Source organism: Hylaeus volcanicus, chromosome 7 (assembly GCF_026283585.1).
Source record: "Hylaeus volcanicus isolate JK05 chromosome 7, UHH_iyHylVolc1.0_haploid, whole genome shotgun sequence".
NCBI lineage: Eukaryota > Metazoa > Arthropoda > Insecta > Hymenoptera > Colletidae > Hylaeus > Hylaeus volcanicus.
Window position 1 is genome coordinate 14,140,636 of NC_071982.1, and position 22,200 is coordinate 14,162,835.

The 22,200-nt window shown below is 46.8% G+C and overlaps 1 long non-coding RNA gene across 1 annotated transcript in view; it reads left to right on the forward strand.

The window, feature by feature from the left end:
- LOC128880358 (uncharacterized) overlaps positions 1–22,200 on the forward strand; it is a 108,592-nt gene that overhangs the window by 45,538 nt on the left and 40,854 nt on the right. The window contains exon 3 of the long non-coding RNA XR_008457804.1: positions 4,397–4,434. This is a non-coding gene — a long non-coding RNA (uncharacterized LOC128880358). The remainder of the gene's footprint in view (positions 1–4,396; positions 4,435–22,200) is intronic.

Sequence of the window (22,200 nt, forward strand, 5' to 3'; positions counted from 1 at the left end):
ATACAAAACAGAAACACGAAACTCTGAATGAGAAACTGTTTAATGAATACAATAGAACTTTTCTTGTGAGTCTGAAATCGTCCAATTATGGTCATTTGTTTAGATATGGAAGTAAACACCAGTTGGCCACGAAACTAGCGTTCTATCGATCAGTCGGGATTAATGTATTTCCGCCGAGTTAACACGATGAATGGTGGATCTTAAAAAAAAAAAAAAATACAAGCCCTCCCCGAGACTTGGGAGATGATTAGATTCAGCCACGTGCCCATTGTGCCACCCATCGATGCAACGCCCCTTCCTATATGAGCGCGTGTGCGTGTCGATCATGCATGTCACTGCCTCGATCGGGTGTAGACCGTAAGACGCAGAACTGTAATCTCGCATCGCGTCATCCTGATGGAAACTGGATTTTACGAGAATTTATTGCTGGACTGAATCATCCAGTACGCGATCGCTTCCCTCTTCTCGAAGTTTTACCCTAGAATATGGAGCTGATCGCCCCTTGCATCCTAGGGGGAAACGCAGACGCGGAATGGGCGTTAGAATTAGATTTCTATATTAGAATTTTCTATTCTTCGTTTAATTCGATGCACCAAGTACCGCACAAGTGCTGCACTGAAACCTAACATAGAACAGAGGAATTTCGAAATTCTTGGAAACGGGGTATAATGAAACAATGAAATACTGATTTTGTTATTTAATGAAAAGCCTTGATTTTATTTCGAAATCTCACGAATGAGCCGAGTACGCAATAGCGACTCTCCCAATCATCTAAACGTTGCAGGGATCGGTGAAAGCACCCTTCGATCATCCTGGTCGCGGTTAGTCGTGGCGTCGCCTAGGGTCGCATCTAATCGACGATCACGGAGAAAGATAAGAACCGCCATCACGGTCGGTAGAGGAGGAAAGGGAGAGTTCAATCTTGGTCCAGGCAAGGAGTCTGTTCCAGTCGAGCCGACACTATTTGATTTTCAACCCCATCGTCCCTTTGACGATCGCTCCGGCTGGACTGCAGTCGGAGGCAGTCGTGACGATCGACTTTGAATCTCCTTTTATTGAGTTACGTAACGCCGCGGAAGGCAGCCTGGCCAGGTTCTTTGTCTATCGGGCCATCTGTCACCCCCGAAGAGCCCGACGCTTCTCGTCGTGGGGAGGGTGCGGGTGTGCGAGCGAGTTTAGACGACCTATTTGTGCGTTTGTAAATGCCCGCTCGCGGCTCTTCGTCTGAGCAGACGGTACGCGTGTGTTTTCCCACGCGCGCCGATACGATGAGATATAAAAGAGAGATAGCGCGACAAGTAGGAGCGGACCTCGGGGGATACGTGTGTATCGAGTATTGATTTTACTCGTACGCGGAGTTAAGCCAACGGGGTAAGCCGAGACGCGACAAAGTTTATTAATCCTGGGGGCAGCCAGCACGTCTGCGTGGCCCAGGCGAAATGCGCGCACTACGGGTGACGCACCGAAACTTTTGATACCATTTCGCGACACCTGCAACGGAGTCCGCAGGTTTCGTCGGCCACGCGACTGACAAGGGGACGTCGCGAAGTATCTTCCGAATTTTTTAACCAGCTTTCTTTCAAATGTAGAGAAGGCTACGTAGAACAATCTCTGAAAGTAGTAAGGAGCGACTTCTCTTTACACTTCAAACTTTAGAAATTCGCAGCCATTAGCTCTCGGTATTACTCGTGACGAAGGATTGTTCGGATCGTTCGGATTGTTGCGTGACATACACACATAGATGCATACACTACACAGAGTCGGCGAGCTTAATACTAAGTACGAAACCGTGGAAATCAAAGGAAAACAAAGTCCCTTTGATTTCCAAAGTCCAAGTCTGACTCTGCCAAAGAATTATTTGAGATAAACTCGATTTACCTATCGAGTAATTCGCGAAACATTAATATTACAGGAAAGTCATATTCTCGGTCGTTGTTTAAACAATTATTTTTAATAATTAATTTAACTATTGTCAGAAATTAATATTTACTTGGTCCCATCAATAGATATTAAAATATTGACAGATTTCTCACGATTAATGTCTCAAATGAATACTTATCCCGAACCGTATTTGTTCTTAATGTTTAATCGAACAAGCTTACGCGTTCCGATTACTTGTTGTAAATATATAAGTTACGCGCATATCTCATTGCGAAATTCCAAAATCCCCAAATAGCGATCGTGCCAGCTAACGTGTTAATACTGTTTCGATTCTCTTAATAACAAAGAAAGAAAATTGATGAAAAGGTCCGATCGTAGGACTCGATCAAAAGAAAGTACTCGGAACAAGTCCGAGATCCGAATGCTTCGATAAACTTCACACACATACACAGCCATACGAGCTACGACATTTCCGATCGCAGGAAAATTCCGTGATCGCTGTATATCTTCCTGAAACTCGCTCGTGGGCTTAGTTGATTCTACCTTAAATGAAACTTTCGTCTTAACTCCGGCTGCCGTATAAATTGGTCAGTCGAAAAGCGCGGCTATGGAGGAAAGGAACGCGGGGGAACGACAAGGGTGGGAACACCTAATACATCATAAAGTTGCGAACAAAGAGGAGAGAGGATGTCGTGGCAGCACCGGAGAATCCGCCGGCTCCGGTATCCTCGGGACAAAACTTTGCCTATTTGTTAAGTCTTGCCCCGCCGAAACTGTCTCAGATACCGCCGTCGAACTATGCATCACACCTATGACCTCCTTGGTCTCATCCTTCTTCCTTCCTAACCCTCGCCCGCCGTTCTTCCGATACCTTGTCTCGATGCATCCTTCGCTGAGACTCTGAATAGGGACCGCGAGCGTACATTCTAATACACCGAAATTTGTCTACCGACCTGGGAAATTGATGACGAGCGGGAATTCGGATAACTGTATGTTCTGTTACTTCACGATTTGCTTTCAAGTGACGGAACTAGAACCATTCGGTAATGGAGCCAATAGGAATTTTTACCTCAAGCTGCGGTGAAGTCTATAAATTGAGACGAGTGTGTTAGAAATGTGAAGGTTGAGATAGTCTATGAGAAATTTTGACCCTTTGCACTCGAGGCCTTTTTTTCTGGCATCTGTCAGCAACTCGAGATGCTTTCTTAGCATTCTATTATCACGAATGCTAAGCTTAGATTGACATCGAAAATGAGATCTCTAATTTGAAATTTGAAAATCGGGTCATCTTTGGCTCAACGACAATCATTTCATTGACACTTCGAGTACCAAAGAAATTAAACCCAAAGGAAATCTAGTGGTGACTGAGAGTCACCTCTCGAGTGCAAAGGGTTAATAAAGGATGGTGCAAATCAGTAAGGCAATGAATACACAGGTTTTTTATTATTCGTTCGCGAGTAGTCTTTATCATAGGGTGGGCTAGATAAACTACGAATTTACAGCAGCATCGAATTTATACAAAGAGAATAATTAAAAAATTTTTCTCATCGAGCATATAGATCGACCGTAGGAACGGGATTACTATTTCGTGGCGCCTAATATCTATCCAAAACTGAACTCGCGCCGGAGCGGCAATCCCGAATTAAAAAGTTGAGCGTGGAAGCGTGGTCATCTGCATCTAAATTTTCTCTGGCGCAAGTTCGACCGGTGGCGCGGCGTTTCGAAAGGATTTCAGTGTTTCCGGAGGGACAACTCAAAAAAAAGGCTGATAAAATTTTTCACAGCGACGACGGTATGCGTGATCAGAATTCGCGAAGTTTCGCGCATGTGGTTCGAGGCAAAAGTTCGAGCGCAGCTCTCGCACACATGACATCGCCGTGTCGGAGTGTGCATCGAGGGTGGTGGCGAGCTTTACGGGGGAGGGTGGCGGGGGTTGGTTTCATTGTGACGACAATATCGCCTTGGGCGGCATTGGCGAGGCACAGATGCAAATTTCGTGGAGGACGGGGCTCCGGGTTCTCTGCGTTTTCATCTCATGGACAACGAATTTGGTAATACTGGGACCGACGAAAACTACGCGCTTCGGAGTCCAATGTAGATTAATCTCCCAAAACGATACATTATGTTCGTGTAATTTGCATTAGACGACTGGAGGTATCTTTGGGTGGTCTATTCTTTGGGGTAGTTTTCGTTTGTCACGCCCAAACGTAAGATGTAACAGATTTTCATAATCGTCCTAAAGAAGTTAAAGACGGAGACTTCCTGAGAATAATAAGTCCACATTGGATCGAACGATCTCTCGACTCGACCTTTCCAAATATCCTAAACACAGAGACTTTGAAACTTCCTGGACTTCCTATTTATCTTTCACCACGAATTTCCCAAATGTTCCAAATACAGGGACTTGCATACTATCTAGCAGTCTAATCGCCGTTAGAATAACTCCCCTTCGAATTCTCCACGATTCTCGTGACCTGTATCCAGTAATTCAACTCGTCCGTTTCGTCTGTTTCAGGGGACAGCATCTTTCGCATCGCCACGGCAACGTTCATCGTAAGTACACGTACCCTAAATTGCCATTCATCCGCGAGCCGCTCGATCGCTTCCCCGCGAGTGGATCGCGAGTGTCCCGCGACGACTTTGCGCAATAGAGTCCCAAGTACGGCGTAACGGTGGCTGACAAAGCTGATCGCGAAGGGAGTTCAGTGATCGGGCATTGTGCGCCCGTTGTCGATTTCTCAGCGTTCTACGCCAATGCATACGAGTATGTACGAGCGCAGGGAGCTCTGGTTGACGGCGGGAAGGGGTTGACAATGCAGCTGCGACGGGGTGGCAGCTCCGTAGTCGTCGTCGTCGTCGTGCAATGTCAGTGGCGATAGCGCGGTGGCGGAGACGAAGTAGAAAGAAGGGCGGTCAGACGTACAGGGGGGTTGACGAAGGGTACCGGGAAGGGGTTGGAGGGGTGGAACGGGCGGAACTGGCAAACGGAGGTGGAGACGCTCTAAGGTACATAATCATGCTTGCTGATTCCTTCCCTAATAAAAGTCTCACTGTCACCCCATCCCCGTCGTGTCTCATCCACCCACCCACCCCTGCGCCCGTGTCGTCCCCCCAGATCTACCTTCTCCGCGGCCCCGGATGGCTTCTGCACGCCTGCAAGTTGCGCGCACACGCGTCCCGTAGACAAAAGTGCATGTGTGCCCGCGTACTAACCGGGTCCGCTGCACCCTTGCACGTAGCCGGGAATCCCCGTGACAGATATCCCGGTAAGAAGACAAAGGTTGGGAGGTGTATGCGCCCAGGGAGGTGGAGGGCACCGCGAATTACGCGAGATACGGGTCAGAAATGCTTGCTGCGGCAGCATCCGAAGTTGCAATTCTTTTCATCCGCCGATATCCACTCGAAGATTAGTTGCCCTCGAGTTTCGTGCCCCCTTTCTACTCGTCTCGTCGAGCTATCGATACGAATGCCTTAGGCAGACGTATGGAGACGGTTCGCGTCGTTCTTATCGGGAACGAATCGAAGATTAACCGTTTAATCTGCGATCGTAACGTGGGTTAGGTATTTGTATTTTTCATGGTTGGTTCGGATTTTATGCCGCGGAGCTCATTGGTTGTTGTAGGGCCAGGAGTTAATTGGCCTTTGAATATAGATGAGAGAAGTAGGTACTAACGGTAGTGGAACTTGGTTCGTGTAAAGAGATACTTGCTATTGATACGAGATGGCAACGATCTCTTTTAATTTTTTACTGTTAAAAACATTCTCCGTTTGAGCAATTGAAACTTTTAATAAAAATTCAGAATAATAGAATACCAAATGACTGATATATAGCTGACTTTTATGAAACATCACAACTAGATACAAAATTAAAAAGTATCAAATTTGAATGTCCTTCGCCGTAAGAAAAATAACTCTATCCACTTCAGCGCACGAAATACTGAGTAAAAGTTCATCTTGACCACTCTGTATAGTATCTTCAATTAGTAGCATCTTCCTGCACGACCCCCATCGCGACTATCAAGCCAGACATAATAGTGTATCCCCGTCAGAAACACAATCCAAATCGACGGAACAGAGGCTCGTCGGCGAGCATATCAAGAAATAAAAAGGAAACCGGACCATTCATGGTGCGGCTACCCTCGAGGTTGTTAATCCAAGCCAAGGGTAAGGTATAGCCTCGGTGTCTTCGTTTCAGGGTCGATTTTTAAAGGGCCGAGCGTTCGAGGGTCCTTGGCCCAGACAGGTCTCAAGGTGCATGTCTCTGGTGGATTTAAAAGGCCCTCAAGGTGTGTAGGGAAGAAGCCAGATGGCTCGACCTACCCCACCTTCCTCGTCCTTCTGCCTCCTCCACCCACGTGTCTAGGAGCTCGCCAACCGGTCCCGGCACGAAAATGGATTTTCTTTCGACTCCGTCTCTCTCTCTCGCGGACACGATCTGCGTCTAACTGCCATAGTTTACGCCACGAACCGCGTCCCTCCTCCAGCACGCGTTAATAACGCATCTCGATGCGGCCGAGGAAACTCCGTCGTTCGACATATGTTCCAAAGTCATTGTGCCGGTGAAGAGACGATCCAGCCGTGGCTTCTGGATCGTGAACGCTATTAATGCGGTTCGTTTTTAATGCCGTTAAGCTCCCGTTAGAGAGGAGCGCCTCGATATTTCGGGCCGGATATCGTGAAGAGGGCCGGCCAATCTGTCGCGATCGGTCGAACGGCTCGCGAGGGCGCCGGGAAGAAAAGTTACAAAACGTTCTTTCGATTCCGTTTCTTTCTATGGTTGTTTTGTTCGGCGCGCACGCCTGATTTCGTGACGAATTCCAAGAGGCACGCGCCGGCTGATAGGAGAATCGAAACGGGGCTCGAGAGGTGGAAAACGGTGCACGGTGTCTGGAAAGGTGTCTTGGATAACGTTTGTGGGCAGATGTTCCGCTAGACGGTAGATAAACATGTCTGCGATAGCACTCGGGGGTCGATTACTCTTCACCGCGATAATTTTCAGGTGAAAGAATTGAACAATCGGCATTATTGGAAAGTAGTTGTTGATTTTATTGAATAATAGGCCTTTGAGGAATCACTTTGGCTTCTTTTCTGGAGTAATTTGTGAATTGTTGATGAACCTAAATAATTTTGGGAAAACAGACTATTTGTTGTATGGAAAAAGGAAGCTGCATGGACTCCCTATAGATCATACTTATATATAAAATACGTACAATTAAAAATAATTCATTCTATAACTTATCCAAACAAAGTGTACACTAAGTACATCATGAAAAATTACACTAAACGTGAGATGAATACAATTTTGATACTTTTACAGTATCTCAACTTATCCCTTCTGTTTTATTCATTTTTGCATACAATTTTCTCGATGCTTTAGACTACAACCCCTCCTGTATAATGTCAACATACACAAAACGTACAGAAGAAAAGAGGGAGCAAGAAATCGGAACGTCCCCGAACAGCTCCCAATTTCGGGGTCCCAGACATAATTTGGCAAGCTTTCCAGGTGTAGCGTTCAGAAAGGGCATGTTCGGCACGCGTTCGAGGTAGAAAAGTAAAGGTACACCGCGCAGACAAAAGGCTTTACGGTCTGACATTATGTTTACCATACGAAACACCCCCGCAACGCCCCAAATGGAGAACCGGATGTCTCGTGCTGTGAATTATCAGGATAGGTTTTAAGAGCGACGACAAATCTCCCCGTAGTTCTTCCTCTTCGGCCGGACCGTCAAAGCGGCCGGGTCTGGCTCGTTATTGGCCACTTTGGAACAGTTTAAGAAGCACCAAAGTGGCTACTTTTCTGTGTAACACGCTGGACAATGACACAGTACCTCGTCCTGGCCGCGTTTTCTCGCTTTGTAGATCTTTATGGGCTCCGCCATAATTAGCTTGGGTCTTTTCTCGACTCGAAGATGCAGACGCTTGCGGGTCGTGAACAGATTTTTCTCAACCTTCCTCGGCTCTTTTCTGGGGCGTTAATAGAGCGAAAGGCCAATTGAACGGATCGGGACAATGATATTGTTAGGAACTTGCTTTGTTAACTTTCGCGTTAGAGGAAAGAATTTTGCAAATCGGAAAAAGAATAAACATCGCAAACTGGACGACATTGGGTGCCATTTATTTCCCTCTAGGAATTTCAGTTTCTTTGAACATTTTGAACATCGTGGCACGTTGGTAATTGATACAATTGTTTAACAAATTACATTTTTGAAGCATGCATCGTGGCAGGATTGTCACAAAGATTGATAAGTGACACGGGTTCAATTTGTATTTATTTCCAAGATAATAATTCATCACCGAAGAGGTCGAAAATTAGAGAAAATAAAAACATCGTGAGCAACGTCACATTTTCATTAAGGATGACTTTCTTGAATAGTTTCTCACCCTCGAGTAGTCTCTCAGAAAAAACCTTTTGAAATTCAATTGTAGACAGCCAATCCTTTCACTCCTATTTACTAGGCGCCCAAGGGACAAAAAGAACATCTTGGACCAACAAGTTGCTAAAAAATGCTACAAAAAAGAAATTATCACGTGAAATTCATTTCTGTCGAGGTTCTTACATGTTATTAAGTCTTCATCTAATCAATATATGTACAATTTACGTTATACCTATGTATCAAGATCGTCAAGCTTATCGAATCCAAAACTCGTAAATTACTCGATGTAACTATAACTCTTCTCATCGGAAAGCTAATCGAATCCACGAAGAACAACGTCATCGTCCATCGGTCTCCCTTCCCCCTCGTGATCGAGTCATTTTTCAAAAATAAAATATTGCGTCCCCCTCCCCTCTCAGATGACGATCGCTCCACACAGAGGGCGCATCCTAATGCCTCTACAAATCGATCGGAAGTTCGTCACCTTAATAATCTCTTTCTTTTTTCCTCGCCCCTTGGTCCCCCTTCGCGCGAGGAAGCAGCCGGGCGTCTGACCAGACGGAATTTCAATGGGGCACCCCACATGCGGTTCCGTCCTCTAATGTGGAAGTAGCTCGTGCTACCTGAGCAGCTGCGCGTGTGTGCGAGGAAAAGGGGACTCCCTTGGCAGGAATTTTATTTTATTTTGCTTAACCTTATGGGGGCCCACCGGTCGAGGGGAGCGCGAGACCCCGAAAGAAAGAGGGGGACCACGAGACGAGGAGAGGAAGGAGGCATCACGGATAGACACGCCGCCAGGTACCCTGCGGGCCCAACGTCACGCTCGAGAGGGGGCCCATCTGCCCCCTAACGAGTGTGTGACGTCAGGTGTGACGACGCGCGCTGCTAGCGAGGTATGTCTTCTGCGTTACCCTCCCCCCACTCTACAGAGCCCGCGAGTTTTCGAAGCGCACGCGTGCTAATGTTGCACAGTTCACCGATTCAAAGACGTCAGGTATATTCATCGTGCAACGAATGTCCACGCGTAGGTTAAACAATTTCCCATAGTTTATGGTCTCTTTTCTCGATACAATACGATAATCTCTTCACAGTAGGTATAGTTCAAGTATACTATTCGTTCTTTTATTCTGTAAGGTACTGCTGAAGTCTTCTTGGAACTAAATCAGTGGAATCAATTTCGTAAATTTGTTCCTTTTTTCCAATTGAACTGTATATTCAAAAGCCAATAAAAATTTATCTCCGACCTACAACAAGACGAACGAACGATCTCATTCGATACGTAAGTAGATTATGAATTATTTAGGGAATTCTCAAGAAAAAAAAAGAAAAAATGAGTAACCATTGGAACGGTTATTTCCATCGATGATTTTTCGCCGAAATGTCGCGAAATTTTTTCGTGAGCCGTGCCCCGTTGCGACGCTCCGGCGATTCATCGAATCAACCCGGGCTGGGTTTCCGCGGGATCCATTTGCCGCGATTGTGCCAGCCGCAAAAGTTGTCTCTTTCAATTTGCGCATGGGTGTCGCCGTGCCGTATAAAATATGAAGTTCGGTTTCACGGTTAATTGTATTGGCGTCTGAAGGGTCGCCTGTTCAATTCGCGAAATTAATTTCGTGGCCCGCGCGACGAGTCCCGCGTCAAGCGCTATTGATTGAAAAGTTTACGTTCGCCGGACGCCTCTATCGATCCACTCGCCGAGCGTTCCTATCGCGTCTCAAAACGAGCTCAAAACCGGAAAAAAAAAGGTGTTTTCGTTCGAAGAAATTCTTCGCGCGGTTAATTATTCGGCGAAACAGGAGTATTTCGAGCACGGCAGGAGGAGGAGGCTGGGTGCCGCGACGAAGGAAAAACGAAAATATAGAGTCGCGAACTTTGGAGGGCCAACGATGCCGGTCACGTGCGCCTTATGGCCGTTTAACGCTCCGGTACGTTACAAACTTCAACCGAGTGGAAGGATAGTAGGGATAATTACTGTTACCGAGTTTCCGGAACTGGACGAAAATATGCCGGCAACTTTTTTCGCGACTTCCTTTCTTGGGGCGGAGGAGTACTTTCGGAGGAAAACACGAAGCGGGGCTCTCGAAGGCTCCCATATTTTCTTATCAACGAATTTGCTAATCTTGCCTCTGTGGACAAATAATTTCTCACATTTTGCATAGCTTGAAGCCAATAGCACTCGATCGATTAAATTACATACAAATATTTGTTCTCGTCGCGCTTTCGTCTAATTTAAATTCCCATCTTTTAATGAGACAATATCGCATCGCATCTGTTGTAGGAGTAAGCCGTCCTTGCACAGTGGGAAAATGATCAGAAATCAATCGAACGCCCGATTCCCTTAGCGTTATTCCCAAATGGCTGTGGCGTGCCGCGACTCACTTTTATCGCAGTAGGCGTATTTCGTATCTTCAACAAGACCGTTAAATTGTTCTTTATCGGACGGTTCGGCGTTATCGTGCTGGGCGGCTTCTGGAGATACACGCACGCACACTTACTTGTTCTCGGTACGCCCAAAAAGCCTGTGGATGATTTCTGTCGCTGGCAAAGAATATTTACATACTCGGGGAGACGAGATCCGGACCTGATCGCGTTAACATCCATTCGGTATTCGGCGTTCAATCAGCGACAAAAGACCACAGGAACAAAACGCATTTTCCGCCGCGGCAATCGATTAAAATTGAATATTCAACCGAACGCCAAAACAACCGCGTAGGCTAACATTCGTTCGGCGATTGTGTACATTGAATCTTATTGTTCCGTTACTCTTTAGCAGGGATCATCAAATATTGAAATTTGCAGTATATTTTCGTCGCGCCAAAGCATTGAATACGGTAATTGTAACTTACTCCGATAGATATGAATGCATGTACTGTTCGCACGCGAGAAGAATGTATCTGACGATACACGTAAGTTTCGCTGCTCTCTCAAGAAATAATACGAGAAGGGATATTCGTGGTAATTGTACTCGTGCTCGGTCACTTACAGTTCGATTCTAGATGCGGTCCAGCTGCTACTACTTGGCCTGTTAGCGCTTGATCACTCGGCATATGTAGCACTCAACGTCAATTATAATTAAAACAATTCAGAATTCAATCTGCTTGTTGTTGCAAGAAACTGTTGTCAAGATATTTTGAGATGGAAGAACTTCACCTCTCTTGTAAAAATATTCCAAAGCGACGCTCTACAGTGTACATCAATCGTTCAATAAAAAAAAATATGGGACTTGATAGAATTGTTGTCTAAGAAAGAATATTTCGGCAACAGGAATGTTGTAGGGAATCACCCTCCTTCGAGGAATTTATTTACAATTTCTTATCATCAGAAATACTTGGTATGCGGTATATATTATTTCACTTCAATTACACGTATTTTACCGTTAATATAAAAAATCCTAACGGTATCACTTGGACAACACTTGTGCAATTTCAAATTTTTCTATAAACGCACAGCTTCCCTGAAACCTCCCTCGTAATCGGGCATCATGCGCCAAGACCAGCTTTGGCGCGCAAAGAACGCAAGTATCGCGGGCGGAGCGGGTTGGCTCGCATGCGTGCAACGTATCAAAGAGTCAAGAGCCGGCCGGCCCTCCTTCGATCGAGCTCGCATTCTTCGAGGCGAGCGTCGAGAATCGTGCATACGCATCGATCGATCGGTCGCGTGTTACGCGCCTTGCACGAACGGGCTCCAAGTATAAGTACGTAATACGCAGGAGCGAAGGGGCATGCGTCACGGAACATCTGCCGCGGGCGCGTGGCCCCCGTTCGTGCCCCAAAGAGCACCGACTGAAGAGAAGGGTCCTTTGAGACAAAGAAAAAGTATGACGTACAGGCAGCTGCCGCTCGCGGTGACGTAGGCCCCCCTCCGTCTCGCAGGAGCACCGGTCACCTAAGGTGCGTTCACGCCGAATCGAAGATTTATCATCCGTGATCGCGTGCCTGGCCGCAACCGTGCTGCTAATTGAACCGGGGGGGGTCACCGAATCAAACGTCACTCAGGTAGCGAGAAGAAAGTAGGGAGATTGGTCGACGTTTGCTACTGTTGGTTTTTTAAGATTTAGGGATATAGAGGTAGCGTATATTTGGAAGTTTGTAATAATTTGCATACATGCTCTTAAGACAGATAGCAGACAACCAGGAATAGAATTTCAAGTGACGCGAATTCGCGTCAGCAGTCGCGAATGCGTTGACTGAAACATTCGCGCTCCTTTTTACCTTCGAAAATCGTTGCTTCCTCGAACGCGTTTCTCTGTAGCCAATGAGGAATCGATGCCTCCGTAGATCGAGGCGCTCCGAAATATCCAGAAAGCGTTTAACTTGGACGTTTGATAACTTGCGAAAATATCGCGTTCCAGTTGGATCCGCTGTAAGCCCCGATCTAGGGTTCCTTTCACTCTGCCTCCCTCCCCGGCTCGATAGAGACCAAGCAAAGTCCGAGAGTCCATCCTCAAAGCTGCAAGCCGCTGAGTGCATGCCTTTCTTCTCAAGAGAAAAACGAAAGAGGAAAGGAGACAAAGACAGAGGCACGCGGTAAAGCGTACTAATCTCCCAAGTAGACACGCTAATGAAAGCCCGTCGCCACTGTCTTTCCCAATTTTTTTCAAGGCTCGTCCTGGTACGTGCACCTTTTGTCTCGCTTTCAGCCGGTATTACACCGAAGAAGCTGAGACCTTCTCGTGGATACTCCGTTTGCTGGATCAGTTTATCGGGGAATCGAATGGTTCGTCAATATTGATTTATTCGATCTAGAAGGGAGGTTGTTTAGATCGTTGGAACAGTGCGATTAGGAAAGAAAAGGATCTGATGTTGACTCTATACCTTGCTAACTTTAGTAGAAATGTTCTAAAGTCATAGTAATGTTAAATAGCATACACAAATCAAAGGTCAAATTTCAGTCTCAGTTTTGGAAGTAGATAGATTACCCTCTTTCCGAGTTCAAGATTTGTATTAGATTACATTTTATAACGTTGCTCCATTTCTGCTAAGTTATAAATCAGCTTCGTTCGCTTTGCCTCGTCATCTTGCATCAATGGAATCACCATTTTATTTAAAGTCGTAAAATAAAACCAAATATAATTTTAGAACATCTACATCCTCTACAAATTAGTAATCTAAACCTATTATAATAGGCTTCTATGCAATATTTTTACTATAATTAGGCTTGATTACATATAATAATGAAACTTTTTGAGTCGAGAGGTTTCCATAGAAGTCTGCCACGGATGTGAAATCAAGAAGGAAAGGTGCATTTGAATAAATACCCCATTTGAATAAGTCACCTCCAGGTTGAAGTTCACGTTCATTCGGGGATCCTTATTATTACCTGATGGTTCTTCCCCGCCCCTGACTAAGGGTGCCCCGCCACTCCCAATCTTCTCACATCTGCCAGGTCACGCGAATCGCCCGTGCACTTGAAAGATGGAGTCCCAAAAGGGAAAAAATAACATATCCACAAGCTGTATTTCCCCCTTCGAAAAGAATCAATTAAAGCGTTCTGGTTAAATTGATCGATATTAATTTGATCGAAACGAAACGCACAGAAAACTTTTCCTACAACATTATCTACCCCCTCCATGGCTCGAATTGCCGGTTGAGCTTTACATACCCTACATAAAATTTGCCACGATTAATTGAATTAAATTAATACGTGGTATTCTATAGGTGTATATTTATTTTTGTATACATAAACTTTGTCATGTTTCTATATAGAAAATCTCATATTAATTTAATCCAATTATTAATTTCGAATATCCATTGGTTTTTTTTTTTAGTAGACACACTAAGGTTCACAGCGTACAGAAAATTATAGGTCGAACAATTAAAACGTATAAGCGACGAAACGAAAGAGTAATTTGCGAATAATCCGTGTATGTGGAAATGTAGAAAGGACGTGTCAGAGTGAAGTTTACCCGACAGAAATAATTAATCGCAGGAAAGAGAAGTATAACTGTCTGCAAACGCAACATTTAATTTTCTGTACAAACAGTGTCAAGTTTCTCCACTTCCGAGGCTACTGAATATTTAAACGTCTGTATAAATATGTCGCGTCTCGTATTTTTACTATACTCCCTTTCGACGCGACCACTTTGGAGGAAAACTTTGCTCCTTCTATCAGAACTTTCTTAAAATGGCCACGATGCGTCAACGTTCTAGTGTTAATTAAAACGGAGACAATGTTTTATTTTTACGACTTTATTCTCAGATATATTCAAAATGAAAAGCTTTCGTATAAATATTATTAGACATTATTGGCTTTTCTTGCGTTGCTTTTCCAAGGGCCTTCCTTAGTAGTCACGTAAATACTTCAACACTAGAGGTTTCCCTACCACCGATTGAAGAAAGCTATTGTTAGACGTTATAGATTTTTACTAGATGATTACAAAGTATCCTTCCATGGTTACCACGCAAGAAAAAAGACACGATAGAATATTATTCCAATTATCACGCACCAGGTACTCGAACGCTATATATTTCACGAACAATTCCGCCATTCTTAATTTAATTTTCAAGAATAGCTACAAGTAGAATTTCCAAGCCAAAAATTACAAAATCAGCCCAGCACCGGTGGTTTTTCTAGTGTTAATTTAGCATTGAAAAGTCCAGAGATCACAGATCGAATCGGCCCAACTCCAAGCATTTACGCCGTCGCCCGAGGTTTATGCGAGCCGAAAGAGTTGCACAAGGGTACCGAAGAGGTTACTCCGCAAGACACAATTCCGAGGGGTGGACCGGGAGGGAGGGAGAGAAGCGGGAGCACAATGACCGCGGCGAATCACGAGTGAATTTGAGAGCGAAATCGCAGGATATTGTTTGCGAGACAGATGCATCATATGCGAAGAGAATGTGAGCCGCAGCGGTGAAAAGGATTCGCAAAAGAGCCCAGTCGAGCAAAGCCGCGATTCCTTTGCATTCTTCCATCCGGGAAGAACCCTTTCATTTGCATCTGTCTCCGTAAATGCAAAAAGGCCTTTCCCAAAATACAGATGTTCCCGGGTTAGACCGCGGCCGCAGCCGCTCGAGTGGAACGGAAAATAGGATATTGTGCGTTTCTCGGTCTCCTCGAAGACTGTCGTTTTCCACCTTTGAGCGTTCCTTCGACCACGGAATCTCAACCCTCTCTTCGGGCCAGGTGCGTCCCACGGGTCACCTGCCCTCCCCCATCGCTCGAAGAAAGAAAATCGCGTTTATCGACGGAATTTTCATCGCCGGCGCCGCATCCACCCACCGTGATCGTTGCCAACGGAAAATTTCGCTTAACCTTTCTGCCGCCGGGGTTGGAACAAGTTCGCCCCGGAATCCTTCTCGTTGTTCCACGTTGCGCAGCGAACCACCGTTTTGACTAAAAAGTTGCTTCTTTCACGGGAACAAAGTGGTCCGGGAGAGACCGAGGATTGTCTTTCCGTTCTGGAAACTTTGGCGGGAAGTAATGAGTCGAAACGCGATATAGTTTAATTGCGCGGGCCACGAAGCTTGTAGAAATCGATGTTTATTCAGCGAACAGAAACATTGAGTACAGAAACTTTTCTAAACATTTATAAAAAGACTTTAATTACACCTGAGATATTCAAATACCGACAACAGCGCAACGACACGACCATTGATACCAAGAACCTCGTGTCCAGATCGCGTCAGCCCCACCCGCGTGTTCGGCAGTTAAAATCATAGCAAACAGTCGCATTGTAGTTGCTCGTATCGTTTCACCTGACCCCTGTAATTCTCGTCGCCGTTCGCTCCCGACGCGACGTCGCGTTCGTCATCGTTAAAATATTCTGCATCGAGTGTCGATTACGATTAAACGTTGTTTACCGCCCCAGGATCCGTGATTAACATTCATCCGTGGAAAGCGATTACCCGAAAGAAGCGATCGCGTCCCACCCGTCCCCCGCCGGTCCCCATCCTGAAAGAGACGCGACGTGGAAAACTGGAAGGAAAGGGCGAAAAACGGATCGGCGGTAACAATGGCCATTCGGCCGTTTCGATAATCGAAATCGAAAAAGATTTTCAGTCCCGTGGCTCGCAGGTACGCGCTGGCGTATTAGCTGACAGCACGGGAATTGCTATAAACGAAGAAAACGGTGGCTGTCGCGCGAGCGCGCGCTCGAGCCGATCCGCGCCGGCTCGGACACGTATGCATCGGTCCAGAAAAAGAGAGTACGCGTTAGATCGAGTTTGCTGATTTTCTGTCGTACGTAAATTCCTCGCTCTTTTTTCCCACCCCCCTTGCTACCGACCCCGCTCCCCCTACTGTCCCCCGCCGCCCCCGGTGTTCCCCTCACCAGATTCCATTCTCCCGCGAGAGAGCGTTGGTCCTAGGACGCGAGGACGAGAGAGGAGAGGGTGGTGTGCGCACTTTTTGCGCGGAGATTTTTCGCAACGCCCTTCGGCTCGTCCTCCACCTCCACCTGTGCTACTGGCAGCCCCCACCCTCCTAGCCTAGCCGCGTTTTTTATTTTACCCCGCGCGTCGCCGCTCGGACCGTCGGGGCGATCAATGAATTGAAGCGTCCATCCCTTTTTTTTTTTTTTTGGTCAGCTCCTACCCCTCCTCGTTCGACGCACTGCCGCCTGCATCTCCGTCTCCTTTCCCCCTTCGTCCCGTCTCGCTTCGACTTCCACCGCGTAGGGAGCGTTTTCCCTCTGTCCCACCCCGCTGTTTCCCGTCCGCCGTCTCTCCCGCGAGTTCTCCTGCACCCTCTGCACCTTCTCCTCTTCCTATCCGACGTTCCTTCTCGTCCGGTGCCTCTCTCGTTCTCTCCTCGACCTCTCTACCCAGTGGCGCATCCAGGGGGCGTGCAAGGGAGCAATTGCGACCCCCTCCTCGCCGCCACTATCCATTTTTTTTTTTCGGACAGTGACGATTTTTTATGTATAAGTGGAGAATTAAACTAACGTAATCGAACGAGGGGGACGAGGATTCTACCCTTGATCGAGGGGGTAAGCGCGAGCGGAGGCGTGCGTTAGATCATGATTTGGAAATTTAGGGATTTAGATAGAAACAAAGGGGGAGTGATGGTTAAGTGGGTGGGCGCATTTGTCACAGATTTTTGTTGTTACTGTGAAACATACTTCAAGATTTATTGCAAATCTCTTGCTAAATTTCTGAAACAGCCACTGGTCGATCACTGAATTGCTTAATAACAGTTCTTCTACACTTTTGGCGTTGTATTCTTTATTTATACAAATTTCGGTGGGTATTCTAAATGAATTTCAATGTGAACGAAATTTTATAAGTACAGTAGGTAATTATTATATTAAATCCCTATTATCTGTAATGAAATTTCGTAAAATATCAATATGCAGCACAACAACTTGTAATTAATACTTCAAACAACTATTTCAAACGAACGTCATGTAGAATTCTGCATGGAGGAGTAAAATAAACCTCCGTTTCTAATCAAATTTCCCGAAGTGTCTGAAAGAATCATGGTGCAATCGGCGTCGTTAATTTCTAGCTGCACCTTCGTTGGTAAAATTCTGGGAGCGCCACTGTCTGCCCGAACTGCCCGGTGCCCGTCCGTTCGGGACCACTTTATCTGCATATCTCATTCTACACCCGTACCCTCCTCTTTCGCCTCGCCGTTATCGTCCTTCTCCGGCCCCGGCCTCCACTCTGGTCCTTCTCGTTCCTCATCCGACTCACCCTTCCAGCGCGTCGGGAGAAACGGACTGGAAGCTGTCCCGCTTACACTCCGATTCGCCCTGCTCTTTCCCGTCTTCCTCCAACGGCCTATCTGACCCTATCCTCTCCGTCTCGTTTCGACTCTCGCCGGACACGCAGTCTGCCTCCCTTCCTTTTCCTCCCTCGTCCACTCCTCCTGGTTACCCAGCCGCCCACCCACACGCGCCAACGGTCGCCCCCCCCCGTGCATGTGCATCCCCCACATGCACCTGCACGCGTGCAACGCTCCCCGCGTTTCGCGATCTCGCATCGCCAGATAAATCTCACCGACGCTTACGTGCGAGGGACAGAGAAAAAGGGGGTTGGAGGAACGACAGCGAGGGTGGCCGAAGAGGGATGAGGAGGTGGGAGAGAGAGTCGGTGCATGCGCTGTGAAGAGAACCGTTGCCTTTCCCGTGTGTGCATGTCCGCGGTGCCTATATCCTCTCCTCTCGCTCTGCCCCTCTATTTTGCCTTTTTTTTCCACGTTGCACTTTTATTTCGACAAAAGCCCCTGGGGCTAATGCGAATTTCCACATAAAGTGACGGACGCACCTTCGAGTAATGTCGCGGGGGTCCGTTGCGAGACGCGCGACCGTAAACAAGGAGCGGAATGGACGGCGACCCCCTCTTGCGCGCACGAGCCTCCCGAAATTTTCGCCGAAAACGATCGGAACCGCCATTCGAAGAACGGAAAATTGGCGCCAGCGCCGCTCGGTCCTCGAGCCTTTGACCCTTTGCGCTTCGGGAACACCTCTGGAGTGATAAGAATACTTCTCTGTGATGCTCTTCAGCCACCCCTGTCCGTGAAATTACACTTTCAAGCGAAATTCGACGAATGTTACACTTTCAACAATTCGAACTTTTTCTGAAATTATGTACAACGTGTTTCTCGCAATGTTAGGATTAAAATAAGAACAAATTCAGTACATACAGAGTATACCGTTTGCAAGGGAGACTTGTTTTGGAGGAATAAAGTATTATAGAACATCAAATCTATACTCGCACAGGTCGAACACGTTAAGTTGCCGTCGAATCAGATGAACGTATTTTTGTTATTATTCACGCGGCTCGTATCGAAAGTCTACCACGTGACAAAGAAAGTCAAAGAGAAACGTAAGAGCGACGAGAGCTGGTGATAGTTGGAATACGATTCTTGGATTGTTTTATTTATCGTTTAATTACGCATGTTATAAGTTGCTTCATCGACCAGATGCATCGTCAAAAATATAGTAAGACAATTAAGCTAATATATGTATTTTAAATTCAAGTCACTAATTGCGTATGATTAGATTTCACGAATAACATAAACTGTCTCTACCTCTGTCAACTTGAACTCTCCGTTAATCGATCATTTTTCGCCTCCTTTGGCAAGCAAAACGCCTCCGATTCCCACAGCTGTTTCATATTTATTTCCATAATAATACTAAGCTCCCAGCATCCATCAGATTACCGACGAAATCGTCCTCGTACATACGAATATCGTCGATATCCAAAAAAACGTAATTCGCGGTTAGCCGCGTCCGGTGGCGACCGCATTAGAATATTCCCGGCCGAGAGATACGCGAATTTCGAAAAATTATTACCCACCGTCCCCCGGTATCGGTATTTCAATATTTTCAGAGATTCACTTATCTCCCGGCAGCATTCCTCCATGCACTGTTATTCTTCAGAATTTTGTTTTACGTACTCCCGTATCGTGGATCGTTCCGCCACAGGCGCGGCCGAGTCCCGCAAAAAAGCGTTCCCCTGGAAACCGTCGCAACGGCGAATGCAAAATTTATAACGCATTACGTGCTCGCAAATACCGTGACACGCTCGCGTCCGGTTATCATCTGCAAAAAAAAAAAACGCGCGCGCACACACACACACGTAAAAAGAAAAACATCACGAAGTAAAAATAATAATTGTATCCCGCTCCCTCTCCCCCTTGCGTCGCGCAGTCATGCTATTTCCCTCTCTCGTCTCCCTCCCAGTCTTTCTAAAAAAGACGTAAGTTTATTCATTATCCTGGACGCACAGCGCTGGACAGTAGCTGACTGGACAATTGGACTGCCAACCCCATCGAGGATAGCCTGGGAGCCCCAGCGGCAAATAAAATCGTATTTCATCCCCGTGCCGGCGAAAATTTTGTCTCTCTTTCTTGCCTCCTCGCTTCCCTCTCGTTCCCTCTCTTTTCGCGGCGCAAGCTCGTACATCAAAGCTCGCCCGCGTCTATCTTCCTCCTCGAATGTTGCTGCTGTTGCTACTGCTGCTGGCTGCCCTTCCTCCGCCTCCTCCGCCTCCGCCTCCTCTTTTCCCTCTGCTCTCGCTTCCCTGTCCGAGCCCTCGGCTCCGAAACCAACCCCTTCACCTCCCCTTACCCGACCGCCGCTCGACAAGCCCCCGCGAGCCAGCACATTGCCCAACTACCCCCTTTTGCCGCCCTTCTGACCACCACCCACTCAACCCCATCCTGTGTAAAACTCATAAACTTTTGTACCGAGCTTTAGTAGCTGCGAGCTAACTTCCGGTTCTCGCGACACGCTCTTGTGTCGCGGTGCCCAGGCGTCGACCGTTGCCAATCGAAAAGTCGTTCTGTGCGGTGGCGGAGGGCGGCGCGGGGGGGAGGTGTGTGAGAGAGGCCTCTGTCCAGTTCAAATACGCGGCCGTTGGCGGACGCGCAACGCCGATTGCAAAACCGCGTTCATTGCAAACATATTTGCCTGTTTATTTCTCGACGCAAATATTGGCCGCCCTACGCGTGATATTATTTCGCTGAAATGTTTGCCCGGGAAACTGCATCGATTTTTCCTTTCTTTTTTTTTCTATTTTCTCCGCCAGCTCGTTTTTTTCTTCTCTCTCTCTCTATATATATATTTTTTTTTTTTCTGTTAACAGTTCCGGGCAATTACCGGGCATCATCGGGTTATGCAACAGGCGTTTGTAATGGAATACAGGCACGATCGAGCGACGATGTTTTCGCGGAGGTGTTCGAATTTCGATGTCGACGTTCCTTAGGTATTTTGGTATAGCGTTGAAGGGTGGGATATTTCTTAGGATTGGGGTTGGTTAGCATTCATGTTTAGGCGTACGTTTCTTTTCCGTAGTATGAAAGTTATACCAGAGGGGTCGAAGGATATGTTGGAAGTCTTGTTTTGGAAGTATTCTGCCATTGCTGTATAATTATTGTAAAATTTGTTATGTCGCAATGTATTTCATTAATACGGTCCAAGATGAAGCAATTACAATAGCCTAACTCTAATTCAGAGACGAGCCCGCAAAAGACAGACGATCCTGCGAATTGGTAGGAGACAAGCAACCATGCGCAAAGTTAGCTGGAACGCGGCATTTATTTCAACCCTTCCGTGGCCCGGGCTGGGCTTCGGGATACAGAGAATGCAAACTCCGGCGGTAAGCTAGCTGACCGCCAGTGGTTTTCATCGTGTAACTCGATTAGCCCACGGATTCCCTCTCTTTTTCGATATAATTCGACAGGGAATGCAATTTTCAGTAATTGCAACGGCGATAGAGAGCATCCCGTCAGACGGAAGCCGATCTTAAAATTGAATTTGCGTTTTCAGCGATGAACGCCCGCGCCCCGCGAACCTAGCCAACTCTAAGGAAAGAACTCGCGAATCTCGCGCTTAATTAAGGGACTCGTATCGGGTAGAATGAAACGGAATTCGAGTTAATGAGGACGGTTCTCGCGGACGTCTTGCGTGATAGTTCTATTTGGCGGGAAACTTGTTAAGTGACATCGACCGTCCCCTCTTCTGTGGACGATTAACGGAACGTCGGCGCTCAAACGGGGTGGCGAACGGGGGTGACGAGGGAGAAACGAAATTAAATACACTTCTAGGCGGAACCCGCCGTTAACACAGTGCTTAGAAAAGTCCGTCTCCTTTCTGAAAAGGAGACCTTACTTATTAACCTGAAATTACACGAAACTAGGTTGGCGGCGGGGTTTTTTTTTTTTTTTGCCCCTCCCCGAGCGTGCTTTATTCAACGGAAGATTAAAGTACAAGAAACCACGGGGCTTCAGCCGTGGAATCATGCTTTAGGCATTACTTACGCGTTTTCTCTCGCGGCCTCGCGGCGTCGCCAATTAAAAACCTGACTTCTGCCAATGCGGTTTCTGCCCCGGCTCGCATTTGTGACTGACAGTTTCCATCGTGGCCGCTTGCCGCCTGCTGCGTTACAAAAAAATGCGAGGAAAAAAGGAAAGCGTTGGGAAGGATGCCAGCGGGGGAAGGGGCGGAGGAGAGAGAGAGAGAGAGAGAGAGAGAGAGAGAGAGAGAGAGAGAGAG